Here is a 15,341-nt window from a genome sequence, read left to right as displayed (position 1 = left end):
TAGCGTTACGCTCCGTAGCGATCGAAACGCAACTGTCACTGTCGCACTAATATGGAAGAGTGATAGAGAGACAATGGTTTTCGTTGTCGAAGCGATAGCGATTGTAACCTTGGCTAGGCCGGCTGAATAGAAAATAAATTTATTTATTTATAAAGCCTCATTTAGACTGTTCAAGAACTTGCATGCGATTTTCGTTACATTGCGGTATGTACATAGATATATATGTACATACGTAGACTTGTTAAGTCACAAGTAGGGTTTGCATGACGGATCCGAAATGTATGGGAAGATCCGCGGATCCGGATCCAGATCCGGATAATTTCATACATATCGGATCCGGATTGCAAACCCTAGTCACAAGCCTTCCTTTTGCTTCAACGTTGTCGGGTAAAAAGGTCCTGAGAGATTACGCTCACCGTGAAAGATTAGGGCAATATTACTTGTCCGATAATGGACAACAAATCACCTCAAAGCAGGCTGTAACGATTTTTCTACGAAACTACTACCATGTTTCTATTTGTAACGAACATTTTTATTATAATTTGAACTATTTTTCTTGTAGATAGCTTATATATTGTCTCGTTTCATTCAATAATGCTCTTACATACCCTGACAAGATCTTTTTTGGCCTTCGTCATGTCATGTTGCGGATTTTCAATGGTACTAATTTATTTTCCTAGCAAGCAGTTTCTTTGACAACAGACATTGAAAGGTATCGAATGTCACCGATCTGAATAAGAAGAGAGTTCGCAATTATAAACGATTTTACCACTAAATGGCAAAAAAAAAATTTAATGATGCAAAAAAATGCCATATTAAGTATTAGGGACTATTAGTAAGCTGGATTAAGCACTAAGCAGGATATTTAGTAGGCTGCTTATAGGGACACTATCTTAGGGGCAAATAGGGCCAAATAGAATATTGTCAGGTTTTACCTAAATATCAATTCCTGTAAGTTTTGATGGTCGAAAATTAAAATGTATCGGCATGACAAGTGCGAACGAAAAGTCACGTGATCATTTTATACATTATTTTAGTTTCGATTTGCGTTTTCTGTAATCGATGGCAATGTATACTCTATTCAAATTGAATAGTTGCTGAAGTCATTAATTTACTTAGATTTGTTAATTCCGTTATTAAGAATTAAACATTAATTACCAAAAAATAAGACTCAATATAACATTAGCATTTAGGACTAAGGCTTTAAGTTATTATATACAGTAAGTTTTAATTGTGCTCACATCATAAACTGTAACACACAAACTTTTTATTTATTATTTACACGTTAACACCCATTTTAAAAACGCATTACCGGGACCGCTAATAAACCAAAAACGATTATCGCATACTTAATTTTGATTTCTCAAATTGAATTGCAAACGCGTTAGTGCGCCGCCCATCGCGGTGGGCGGCGCCGGCCTCTATATAAGGCTAGGGCGGCGGCAGCACAACACTTGTTGCCGTGTGTTCGCCGGTCGACGTCGGAGCTTCACTGCTGTCAGGTTAGTGACTTTTTTTTAAGTAACGGATTTTTTTAAGTAACGGAAAATAGAGATGGTTTTTTTGTGTGAAGTGTTTTCAGGATTTCGTCGACGGTTAAACAGTTAAATTTGAAATGAGAAAAGTTATACTATTAATAACGATATAAAGTAATAAAGGTTATGAAGGCGATAAAACAATATAGATAAAACGGAGATTGTTTTTATGTGAAGTGTAATTGTTTTAGCATTTTTTTGACGCTTAAAGAGTTAAATTTGAAATGAGAGAGTTACAGCACTTAAGCTATACCAGTAATAAAAGTTAAGAAGTCGATAAAACAATTTATAGACGAAGATTTTTTGTCAAGTGTAATTTTTTCAGGTTATTTTCGAAGCTTAAAGAGTTCATAAATAAGAAAAAAGTTACATTTTAGCTAAAGCTTTAACAAAAGTTATAAAAGAAGTGACATTAAATATGTATGACAATACATTTAAAGTGTATTTACCGAAGTTCGAAACGTTCTACAGAATTTAACGACGTAAAAAGTTTTCTAACCGTCAGTGGCGTATTCCGTTATTTTTTTACAAAGCCAGGTTAAGAAGTAATTAAGAAAGGGTTCCTGTTTAAATTATGAACGTAATCTCTTTATACAAATGCTCATAGGCAAAGGACCACTGCTTTTGTTTCGTCTGTAAACCCCCTTAAAACTCGTTGACACGAAAAAGTTTTCTGTTGCAAAGAAGATTAAATACTCTTACTTCTTTGATGTAAAAACTCATTTTTAATTTTTAACCATCTAATACTTTACAGAAGTTTGTAAATGAAGTGTGACAATGTAAATTAAATATTTGTCTAAAACAAAACTTTTGTACGAAATAACTCGGTGAAAATCTATGATGTTTGTAACAATTTTATTATTACGAAAAACAGGAAATACTTTTTATTCATTTCGGTGATAATTATATAATTCCTGCTTCCTTAGTTCTTACTTTATAGTTTCTAAGAGGAGAAATGAAAAGTATTTATTTTCTACTTATTTGTTAATGAGGAAGTTATCCCACAGAGTCCGTCTAAGCTATCTTTGCACTGACTTGGATACAAAAATGTATAGGAATGTCATTATAAAGGTCATAATTATTTTCATAGTTTGACATTAATTATGATATTACCACTCATTGTTATTACAAATACCATTCACAATTAGCTTGGGCCGACTCTATTACAATTATTATAAAAAAAGAAATAACCAAATGAAAAGTATCACACTTTAAACTCTTGCGTTATGTACACATATTTAATTACACAAACGGGTCTACCGTCCCGACCGACCGAGTCTTTCCGTGACCACAGCTAATGCAACTCAGCTGAAACGTCGGAATTTAAGGTAAAAACAATGAAATTATATCGCGGTAGCCCCGTTTGTTTACCAGCTGGAACGTCTGAATTTAAGGTAAAAACAATGAAATTATATCGCAGTAGACCCGTTTGTGTAATTAAATATAAATGACAAGTCTCTAAATAAAAAACCTTAGATCGAAATGATCGCCGTAACTCGGCGTGAAGTTCTCAAACTGTTCTCATTAACGCGAGTGCTTAGCAAGTTTATTACCGCAACTTAAACCACTACGGCCATAAAAAACTTAATCGCCACAATTATTTCTATAACCGGAAATAAATTACTGTAAGTATTGTGTAGAATTTCTTTATTTCATGCTGCTGCCACCGGCGTATTATGTATGGCTTTATCCATCTTTATCCACGTGATAAAATAACTGTCACTTTTTAACACCGTGGGTAGAAAGTGACGGACACCGCTTTATCTCGCTGTCGCGTAGATAAGAACGACCATCATATCCGTACAGTGCCTATCAAACTGCAAAACACCCCTACTTAAAAAGGTAAGATGCGGTAAGACTGTCACCGGGGTAAGACTATCACTTATATGCAATCCTCATACTGTTTGTCTTGTCCCAGGCAAAATAAAGTATGTTAGTCTTACCCCACCTTACTCTTGTATAAATGCGAAAATAACTGTCTAGACAGAGTTACGGTGCGATTCGGGTAATGAATTAGAGATTAACTAACTAGCGGTTGGCGCTTACGCTATTATTAACGCCGCTCCAATATTATTACCGCTTATTAGCTATTATTAGCCGCCATACTAAGGTACCTTTTTCCGTGAAACGTAACATATCTTCACTATTTCATATCTAGTGAATCTTTAATTCATTTCCTGAATCGCGGCGCCAGCCTCCATAAGGTATCCTTTGCAGTGGAACATCACATATCTTTACTATTTCATATTTAGTGAGTCTCTAATTCATTTCCCGAATCGAGCCGTTACTCTTGCATTTATAATATTACGGCTCGATTCGGAAAATGAATTAGATCTCTACTAGACCTCAACAAGTTACGATATGGATAATTTAAAGATATTTGTAAGATAGATATGTCAAATTTGACGTTTCCGCGATTCTGGAGGTCCTCTTGAACGATTTCGACAAGTTATGACTTAGATATCCAAGTCACATCTAGTCGATATCTAATGTAAATCTAGTTAATCTCTATATCGTCTCTAGATCTTGTGATTATCTCGTTTCCCGAATACGCGTGTTAGTAGAGATATTTGTAGGTATTTTTCAAACTAGACACGACCTTCAGCAATGAAGACGCCGACTATGAAGAGAGAGATTTGTAGGTATGGGTATAGACTTTTCTAATGGCAAGTCAAGAGGCAACCTTGGTCCACTGTATATGGAGGGCAGCTGAAATTATCCCTACATTTATCGTACGACTTACATTAACCCCATTAAGAGATATAGTTCGTAGTTTCGTAACTGAGCCCGAGCTAATCCTATTGTCTATTGTTAAGTAAAACCGCTCGTGCCACGTGCCACAACCACCTGCATAAAAACCTGCGTAATTCGGTTACTGAGTGCCGGCGAGTCGAACACTACAGAACCAGTCTAAAATGTGTCATCGAGATGCGTAACAAAGGCGCGTTATCGGAGAGCGCACTTACACTGGTTTTTTGAGCGTTGGACTAGCCCGCGCTCAGGTGCCAAATAGAATGAGTATGACCCTTTTTTGCAGGTAAGTAGCACGTGCGGTTTTACTTAACAATAGACAATAGGATTAGCCATCGGGCTCTGTTTGAAAGCTACGCACTATAGTTATGCTATTCATTTGGACGATACTATGATCGTAGTCTATGTGGCTTCCAATTTAAGCATATAGTTGTTATTGTTTAATTATTAATATATAAATGTTAAATGTACTTCCATCATTCCTAAATAATTTTGTAAGCATAATAATATGTTATTCGATTGGCTCCGACCAGTCTTACCTATAACAAAATGTTCAAATGAATTGATTGATTGAAACCACAATTGCAAAAACGAGTAGGTATCAACTTGTTATGGGCCCGATTCGGATTTTGAAATAGACATCTATTAGATATCTTTTAGACATCACCACGATACGATAACGATATGTTTAAGATCTAACCTGTCAAATTTGACATTTGCGCGATTCAGGAGATACTCTTGAACGATTTCCTCAGGATATGACTTAGAGATCCAATTAACATCTAGTAGATATCTTACGCTATCTAACGACACTGGCTGCCCGAATTGCGCTGCAAAATAGAACTAGTTGATATCTAAACTATAACGTATCTAGAATGGATCTAGTACGTGTCGTCTCTTGTGAATATCTTGAAGTTCGAATACGGCAGTAACGGCGCGATTCGGGAAATGAATTAGACATTAACTAGATATGAAATAGTAACGATATATGACTTTCCACGGCAAAGGGTACCCTATGGCGGTTGGCGCTTACGCTATTATTAACGCCGCTCCATCAATATTATTGCGGCCATAAGGTACCTTTTGCCGTGGAACGTCACATATCGTTTCTATTTCATGTCTAGTGAATGTCTAATTCATTTCCCGAATCGCGCCGTTAGTCAGGTTAGTATGCCTCACAATAGTTTAAATTCTATCAACTTGATCTTGATCGTGATTATTCACTTTTACGCTAAGGTATCATAAGCTAACACTCTATACAAATTGTCCAGTGGATAATTTTGAAGTAGGTACTGCACCTACTAGTACCTAGTGTACCTAATTGAAAATATTCACTTTTTATAACCAAACTAGCCACGCATAACAATAGATTTAAATTGATATAATATATTGTTTACGTCGAAATAAATTATTACTACCACGATATATTTAAATCATTTTACCCTTATTAATATGAGAAAATCATAACGCCATTCGGAAAATAATGTTACACGTTATATGATTATAAAAGCCACTGGAGCGATGCTATATTCAATTATTACGAACTCAATATAATTACGATACTGCGTCCTTGTTTCGTCGCTGGTCTTGTAAATATAATAATATGATTTGATTTCGATATCGTAGAATTAACTTTGATAATAATTTCCCGTAGGAAGCAAATCTACTTGTCCCAAATATACCAGCCATATTTCCGCGTTAGGTAGCTAGGCTGTATCATACATATTGCGCGATATGTAGGATACAGCCTATAACGGCGCGATTCGGGAAGTGAATTAGAGATTAACTAGATACGATATAGTAAAAATATGTGTCGTCCCACGTGTAAAGGTACCTCATGGTGGTTGGCGCTTACGCTATTATTAACGCCGCTCCAATATTATTGCGGCGCTATGCAACGTAAGCGCCAGCCACCATAAGGTACCATTTTCCGTGGAACGTCACATATTTTTACTATTTCATATCTAGTGCATATCTAATATCAAATTCATTTCCCGAATCGCGGCGCCAGCCGCCAGAAGGTACCTTTTACCGTGGAGCGTCACATATCTTTACCATATCGTATCTAGTTAATCTCTAATTAATTTCCCGAATCGAGCTGTAAGTACGCTGCATCTGACAGGACCAAATCGGATACGGCTACGGACCGCACCGAATAAAATAAAATATGTTACGTATTACCTATATACCGTCTTTACCATTAGGGCACACGGGGCTCGTGCCCCCATCCTCAGGGAAGGATAGACAGTAACAGTATATTTGATTACCCATAAGAAATAGAAGATCATAGTAGAAAAATGTAGGGCCCCAAATTCTTATGTGCCCAGGGGTCCCAGCATAGTTTAAGACGTCCCTGATGTTACTTTAGACGCCTTATTCGATCGATCTTGTCTTACAGATGTCGAGCATAATTGTTTTCCTTCGTATTTTCTCGGAAACGTTCGTATTTGTCAACCTCAGTACTTTTTGTACCGAGACTGGCTGAAATAGCAAGACACGTTCGTACGTTTCCGTGAAAATACGAAGGAAAATGATTATCCACTACATCTGCAATTCCAGCAACTAGTACGGCTAAGATGATCAGCTTTTTATCATCTGTCACCTTGCCTGTCACGTTCTAACAAGTATGTAAGTGCGAAAGTGACGCATGACATGACAGGTGCTAAAAAGGCGACCGTGATATAGCTGCAGATGTTTTTGACCGAAAATCCCAAGCGCAGCAAAGAAACGCGCGTGGAAATCTTAACTTCTTTGCCCCTTTACATCAAAGCTGCTGTGAGGTGTGCCAATTTACTCGACGAAATGTTTGTGCCAAGTTGTGACGTCATGTTTGTTTATTTTAAATTAGGTACCTTTATTGTTGTATTGTCAAAGGAACCCGGTTCAAATCTGATGTGATTTAGCTATTTATTGCCTTAAAAACATTCATGACTTTTAGGTACATGTCTTAATTTGAAAAGCGGGACTTCTTTTTGGAATATTACTAGTAAGTAAATATTTATAAAATTACTTGCAAACATGGACTTCTATTTATGCGGGTTTTGTTTAACCAATTAACACATTCAGAGCTAAGAACCCGACAGTCGGGTACACTGTCCGTAGCGACTACGCGCTCCATTCGGCGAAAACGTGGCTACGCGCTACGAGCGTAACCCGTAGCACTTAGTAGCAATGAATATGTTGATAAAACTAATAAATATAATAATATTTTGAATTTATAAGGCTGCGTTGACTCGATCTTTATTTTTCACAAGAATGTCCTGATACAAGCAATTCTCTTATGCCTTACCTATATTACCTATACCTACAATTTTCTTAAATTTTTTTCATAATATCTTGATTTAAAACATTGGTGTATATTATGTCATACATCAATGTGCAAAACTATTAACAGCCACATTTCAAATAGAGCAAGCACACAAGCAGATCTAGGTCAAAATTAACAAGCGCTTTAACTTTGATATTCTAACAATGTGACGAAGACAAAGCCATGTGGAATGTTCAGGACACATATATCATTAAAATTGCCTATTTGCTTTAGAAAAAAGACATTTTGTGAAGATATTACAGATAAAGAATATAATTTACTGCACATGTCAGTAAATACTTATATTACAATAACTTATTTAATATATTTTCACTTGTACTTTTATAAACTTCAGACACAGAATAAATAATAGTACTAGGTACAGAAGACTCACTCTCTAACAAAATGCGTCACGATCAGCACAGATATGGCCGCTAGGTGGCGACAGCGCCACGCGCGGCTTATGGCAAACCCCAAAATTAGGGCCGAACGGATGTACTTTTAGCTACCTGTAGCAAAGCGAAGAAATCGCGGAGTAAGACACGCCTGCTTCAGATTAAATAAAAGTATTCTATAATAAAAATAAAAGATACTTTAATAAAAGTATTACCTACCAACGATACGAGTTTTAGTAAAAATATAATCAAGGGCCTATTAATTTTAACAGTTTTAACTTTGGCACTACTGATGAATTCACGGAGTTTATTCTAGTCATCGAGCAAATAATTAGCGCTTATGAAACAACTGCCGTATTCGAACTTCAAGACATTCACAAGAGACTACACGTACTAGATCCATTCTAGATACGTTATAGTTTAGATATCAACTAGTTTTCTTTTGCAGCGCAATTCGGGCAACCAATGTCACTTTTACGTTAGATAGAGTAAGATATGTATTAGATGTGAATTGGATCTCTAAGTCATATCCTGTGGAAATTGTTCAATAGTACCTCGAGAATCGCGCAAATGTCAAATTTGACAGGTTAGATCTTAAACATATCGATATCGTATCTTGGTGATGTCTAAAAGATATCTAATAGATATCTATTTCAAAATCAGAATCGGGCCCCAAGTCTAATAATTTAATTTAATATTAAAAGCGACTATGGAAATGTACTAATGAGTAATTCACTGCTGAGAAAATACCTTCATTACAGTACAGTATAATTTAGGTCTGGCACCTTCTACGATTATGCTAATATTAACTCATTTATTCTTTAAATACGGCTACCCCTTTCTAACGAGCGCATGGTATCTCAATTAGTTTTATTTATCCAAGAACAAATAGGCATAAACAACAGATATTAAAAGGCCGTAAAATAAAAATTACTAAAAAACTAAAAAATCTATACTATACAGGGTGATTCATGAGACGTGAGCAGGACTAATCCTGCACACTCAGTAACTGATAATTGACCGATCACCGTCGTATTTAGGTGAAATAACCACAATTTTTCCTATTTTTTAACTTTTTGGTGAGGGCAAATTTAATTTTCTACAATCATGGTTACCCTGCAAGACCCAATTAATAACCATAAAACCTCTTAAACCGTAATGACAGCATTTGATTACGAAGAAATAAACTGTCAAACTTGAGTGAGATACGAGTTTTCAAAAGTAACCAGACCGTGATGACAGTGATGACAATCAATTTGACACAGAATACAGGGTGATTCATGAGACGTGAGCAGGACTAATCCTGCACACTCAGTAACTGATAATTGATCGATCACCGTCGTGTTTAGGTGAAACAACCACACTTTTTCCTATTTTTTAACTTTTTGGCGAGGGCAAATTTAATTCTCTACAATCATGGTCACCCTACAAGACCGAATTAATAAACATAAAACCTCTTTAACCGTAATGACAGCATTATGATTACGAAGAAAATAAACTGTCAAACTTGAGTGAGATACGAGTTTTCAAAAGTAACCAGTCCGTGATGACATTCAATTTGACACAGAATATCGGTAGTTTAGTATTCTAACTGTAGGGTGACCATGCATGTCGTAAATAAATTAATAACTTTTTTTTTTCAACACGACTAGAAAATTAACGTTAACCTCACTAATACTGATACGAAACAGTTGCTTATAATTTACGAAATGCGCAGTGTTAGTCCTGCTCACGTCTCCTGAATCACCCTGTATCAGTAGTTTAGTATTCTAATTGTAGGGTGACCATGCGTGTCGTAAATAAATTTATTAATTTTTTTTTCAACACGAGTAGAAAATTAACGTTAATCTCACTAATACTGATACGAAACAGTTGCTTATAATTTACAAAAGGCGCAGTCTTAGTCCTGCTCACGTCTCCTGAATCACCCTGTATATTATTATGTAATATTATAAAGGCGAAAGTGTGTCTGTCTGTCGGTCTGTTACCTCTTCACGCTTAAGCCGCTGATCCAATTTAGTTGAAATTTGGTATAGAGATAGTTTGAGTCCCGGGGAAGTACATAGCGTCGCTGTGCGTGCAAAAGTCGCCATGTGTTTTTAACCTACTTTACAGGAGACACAAAAAACTGTTTATTTCGATAACTATTGAACATATACAAATCATAATTTTTATGATAAAAGTATTTGCACTTTAACATATATTACGGAATTACCTGAAATGTTATTTTAGTTTCAATGGTGTGAAAAAAATATTTTTTTATAAATATGTTACATAGCGATTTTTGTTACAGTCGTAAAAACCGCTAAGTGTCTTAACCTGTACATGGCTAGATTTAATTATTAAGAACCTTATACAATTTGTGTGCTTTATCGTCACATGGCTATTTAATAAAATGATGGGGGTGTTCAATAAAACAGAAAAAAAACTATTAAGTCGATATAATGGAAATTTATGATTGAATAGTCTACGTACTTTTTTATTATAACTAGATATTATCACTACATATTAATATTTCCTTGCTTGTAGGCAACACAACGGTCACTTGACTGCGTATTTACGTGGCTTGCAAATTGAAATTTTGTGGTCTTCTAATAATTCTTTAAACTTCTTACTCCCAACAGCATACGAATTAAAGAATTCAAACGACTCTTCTACATATATTCTGGTACTTATTATTGTCCTTTGAAAAGACATGAATAATATAATAATGTATTTGTCTGATGTTTACTACTTTTTTTTTCATTTATTATCTATGTTTATGTTACAACACGACACGATATTGCCTAGCTGAGTTGAAAATAAACAATTGTCTTTATATTGACTTAAGATATTGACCCTGCCTGTGAAGGCGATGGTCCTGGGTTCGAATCCCAGTAAGGCCATTTAAGTATTTGTGTGATGACAAAGATATTTGTTTCTGAGTCATGGCTTGGTCATGGTTGTTTTCTATGTACTTATTTAAGTATTTATAGGTACAGTGTGGAAAGATAAGTCGGGCCCTGGAGGGAAACTACCTTAAATCCTTAAGCTGGCTCATTTTACTTAAAGGGATGTCTCCTTTATTTTTAAAAAGAAACAAAACTGCATTCAAAGTTTTTCTAAAACTCGCTTGCCTCGCCCGGGACTCGAACCGACTAAAAATTCCAAAAAATAAAAACTCGCAATTTTATTCTACTAGTCGATACAGTTAATGTAAATGATAACATTTCTCCAAGAAATATTAGGTCTTACACTCGTCTGTCGTACAAAATATCCATTAAATCTAATATTTAGTACTCAAGATATTTTTAGACAAGCCAAATTGAAGAAAAAAAGAAAAACACTTTGAATGCAGTCTTGTTTCTTTTTAAAAATAAAGGAATATCTCCTTTAAGTAAAATGAACCAGCTTAAGGATTTAAGGTAGTTTCCCTCCAGGGCCCGACTTATCTTTCCACCCTGTATATAATATATATCGTTGTCTGAGTACTCACAACACAAGCTTTCTTGAGCTTGCTGCTGGACTTAGTCAATCTGTGTAAGAATGTCCTATAATATAATATGAAAAAAAAAATTTAAGTAATGCATAAATGTACTACATGTTCATGTTATAAAGTACATTGCGCTAACTTTATAAAAAAATTTTTATCAGAGATAAATCACAATTAAGTACATACCGGCACGTATGGAGATCCAAAGGGGAGGCCTCTGTTCAGCAGTGGACGTCTTATGGCTGAGATGATGATGATGAAGTACATAATATTTTGATCCAAAAGCATCGGTAAACCAGAATGGTTTGTTTCGATACTCCATTCCGCAGTACTTAAATAATTAAATATACAATAGGCAATACATATTTCTATTTATTATGTAATTTTTCATTCACTTGTTGCCTTTAAAACTGCCAGTAACTTGTAACGAAAACTCACAAAACTCAATTATTTGTACACACACGTAATAACATACGGTAGACTGGATACTGGATTGCTATAAGAAAATTCCGCCATGTGTCGTAAAACGCACGGTCTGGAGATACAGCATCGACTCCATCTAGTACAAAAATTATCGCTATGTGCGAGAAACTACATATCGGGCGCAAGCGCATCTAATCATTTTTCAGTAAACTTGTAGAAAATATCGCTATGTGTCAAGAATGACATAGCGAGTGCACGTCTGTAATTGCTGTTCAACTAAGCTAATGTAGTTATGTGATTTATTCCAGTTAGCGATTATAGGAAGAGCATTCATTGTATGGACGTCACATACCTACATTTGTTAAATCCTTAAATATTTAAATAAGCTCAACGCTGTTTTTGGAGCATATGCGTATGGAAATAAGGTTCAAAATGGCATTAAAACCTAAAAATCGTCAAAAATCACATAGCGACTTTTGTAGGCACAGCGACGATAGGATAGTTTTTATGTCTGAAATCATCCCTGAAGAGAGTGCAAATTGAAAAAGTTAATGAATTGCCTAATAATTGAAGTAAGCAATCCGCGAATTTAATTATTGCTATTAGCGTTATCCAGGCGCTATACCTACTTTAGCTGCTATCACTAATTCCACGCAGACGAAGTCGCGGGTAAAAGCTAGTAAACTATAATTATAAAGTTTGCCCCAAATCGCCGTCTATTATATGAATAGTTAACAGTGGGTGTGACGATTGTACTGAAATTAAACACAAAAGCAGAGAAAATGGAGAAGCTTTCTTAACTAGTTTTTTTATGAATAATTTCAAATACTAATACAAAACCTAAAACTAACAACTAAAACTAAATATAAAATATCACTCCTAACCCGCTTCTGGAATGGAACCTTAAATAGTTGATCCATAATAAGCCCACAATTTGAGCAGTACCTGTTAGAATATGATTTTAATAAATTAACATCGATTACCTTTAATAAATTACAATAAATAAGACCTTCATAATCCCACCTATAATTCACCTTTAGACTCTATTTGAAATCTCAATTAATAATTGTAATAAAATTAGTATTCTTGTTCATTGGCGAAATTTGAATGACCAAAAAGTGGGTTGAGAACATCATAATATAAATGGGATTTCCTTGTATATTGTCAGGTAATCTTAGAATCCTCTGAAATAAAAACCTTTCAATGCAAAAGAATGAAATGATACATCTTTTGACAGCATTTATTTTGGTAGGTACATTAAATTATTTATAGAAATAGAATATTTTGTGAACCGTTTCGTGAAATGTTAAATTATTTGGGCATGTGTATTATTAACGGCCGGTTAGCAATCGTCACAAAACTGACGGTCAATATCAAACCCCATACATTTTGTCGGGAATGGACGGCTAGACGTTACAAAAACACGCTTTAAAGTAAAGTTAAAATGAAAATGCCCATTTACCTTTTTAGTATGTAATTAGAAATAAATAAACAATGAATTAAATTACGTCAATTTTATCGAGCCTACAATTGCATAGAAAATAGGAATGTGTCCTTGTCCCTTAGTGCCTTTGAACTCGTAAATATGGTATGACATTATAAGGTAAACCGTCGTATGCACAGGTATTTGGCAGATGTTTTCGCTACATTCCATAAGGTTTTGCGGCAAGGGGACAATTATTAAACATTTACCCCGTACGGTGATTGACGAAATATTTTTCATTTCTTTTAATTTCTGCCTTGGAAAAGAATAACTAAAATGTATCTAACAATTTTTAGCATCTGATTTTTATTTAGACTTTTGCGTTGTTGAGCGTTTGACTTCTATTTTGCTAAAATATATTATAATAAACAAATGAAATATTTCTACAAAATAGTCTAAGCAAATAGTTAAATTAAACGTTGCTTTGCTATTGTTTAACTTGTTAAATACAGATGTTAATATTTAAAGTAGAAGCCGCGAATAGTGTTAAATAAATACGTACTTAGGTAAAGTTTTGCAGTTTACGTTCATATCACAAACATAATTATAATTATGTTTGCATAAACAATTTAAAATATTTTGGTTATTTGCAACAATGTTTCGTGCACTGAGGATTTTAAAAAGTGAGTGAATAAAGTGATTATTTTATAATAAAGATTCGATTACGAAATTATTTATTTTTATGATTTTTATTAATATTATTTTTTTGAGTGATCCAACTCACGTTTGTCCAGTATCATATTTTGTTGTTTCACATTCATTACCTATAAGATTGTAGGAAAACGCTGTCGGCAAAGTTGCTGCCCACTCCTGCATACCAACTTCTGTGCATTAATGCTCAGAGAATAACTTTGCCGGCTAAAAGAACGTGATTTTTAACAAGATTTTACGTGAGACCTATTCTCACTAAGTTTTCTTAAGATCGCGTTTTACATAATGTATTCATATAAGGCTACAAGTGCAAGTACATGACAGCATAAAAGGGTATAACCTCGTGTACCAACCATTGGCAGTATGTACACTAATAATAGTAATAATATACCTAAATAATGAAGTTACTTTCAAGCGTCAATAAGTTACCTAAGGTATCTGTTATCCGATGGAGTACCCTAAGATTTTATACCGTCATGGTTTAAAAACTAGTGAACGATCGCACAACAATTTTTCGTGTGGTAACTTTATAGAAGTCTTTGTAAACTTTTAATATCGTCCCTATCTTCGCCTTCTTCGGGGTTGATTTCAAAATCGTTTCTAAGTAGAGTTCTATAAAATAACAAGTTTCCACCTAAATGATTTAAGATATGCGTTGTTTGCCAGTAACTAAGTAACATAAATATTTTGTTTATCTAACTCACGTCACAAAATATTAAATATCGTTGAGGACGGTTTGAAACTGTAAATATTTACTAAAATACATTGATCAGTGATTTTTGTAGTTTAGTACCGTACCTGGATTTTACCAGCACTGCAACTACTGCAAAGTGTTAATGAATAAATAATACACAATAATTGTGCGCGCGTGCAGTCATACGATGTTGACGTCCGCCACACGTGCGATTGTGACGTGCATTTGCACGTCACTAAATATTAATTATAGTTGGGAGTTGAAAGTGTGGGTTTTGAGCGATTCTGATTAATTCGGTAGTTATTTGAACGACATTTGATTCTCGTCATTGTTGTTCAGTGTCCTAGCGGTGTCCTTGCCAGTCGCTTTTCGGTGAAGGAAAACATCGTCAGGAAACCGGACTAATCACAATAAGACCTAGTTTCCCCTCTGGGTTGGAAGGTCAGATAGCAGTTGCTTTCGTAAAAACTAGCGTTTACGTCAAATCATGGGATTATTTCTCAAGCCGACCCCAGGCTCCCATGAGCCGTGGCAAAATGCCGGGATCATGCGAGGAAGAAGAAGATTGTTGTTGTCTGCTTAATTTAGGTTTTATAACTGAAAGAATAATGGAAAAATACTTAACGCAGA

At 34.9% G+C, this 15,341-nt stretch overlaps 1 protein-coding gene across 4 annotated transcripts in view; it reads left to right on the top strand.

Moving 5' to 3' along the window:
- The first annotated feature begins 1,467 nt into the window (after positions 1–1,467).
- LOC134668144 (diuretic hormone class 2) overlaps positions 1,468–15,341 on the top strand; it is a 120,192-nt gene continuing 106,318 nt past the window's right edge. For all 4 annotated transcript variants that reach the window (XM_063525662.1, XM_063525660.1, XM_063525661.1 and 1 more), the window contains exon 1: positions 1,468–1,502. The gene's annotated coding sequence lies outside the window, so the exon portion shown is untranslated. The remainder of the gene's footprint in view (positions 1,503–15,341) is intronic.

The sequence above is a fragment of the Cydia fagiglandana genome, chromosome 10 (assembly GCF_963556715.1).
Source record: "Cydia fagiglandana chromosome 10, ilCydFagi1.1, whole genome shotgun sequence".
Taxonomy (NCBI): domain Eukaryota; kingdom Metazoa; phylum Arthropoda; class Insecta; order Lepidoptera; family Tortricidae; genus Cydia; species Cydia fagiglandana.
The sequence above is the reverse complement of the archived record's forward strand: the minus strand, read 5'-3'. Positions and strand labels throughout refer to the sequence as shown.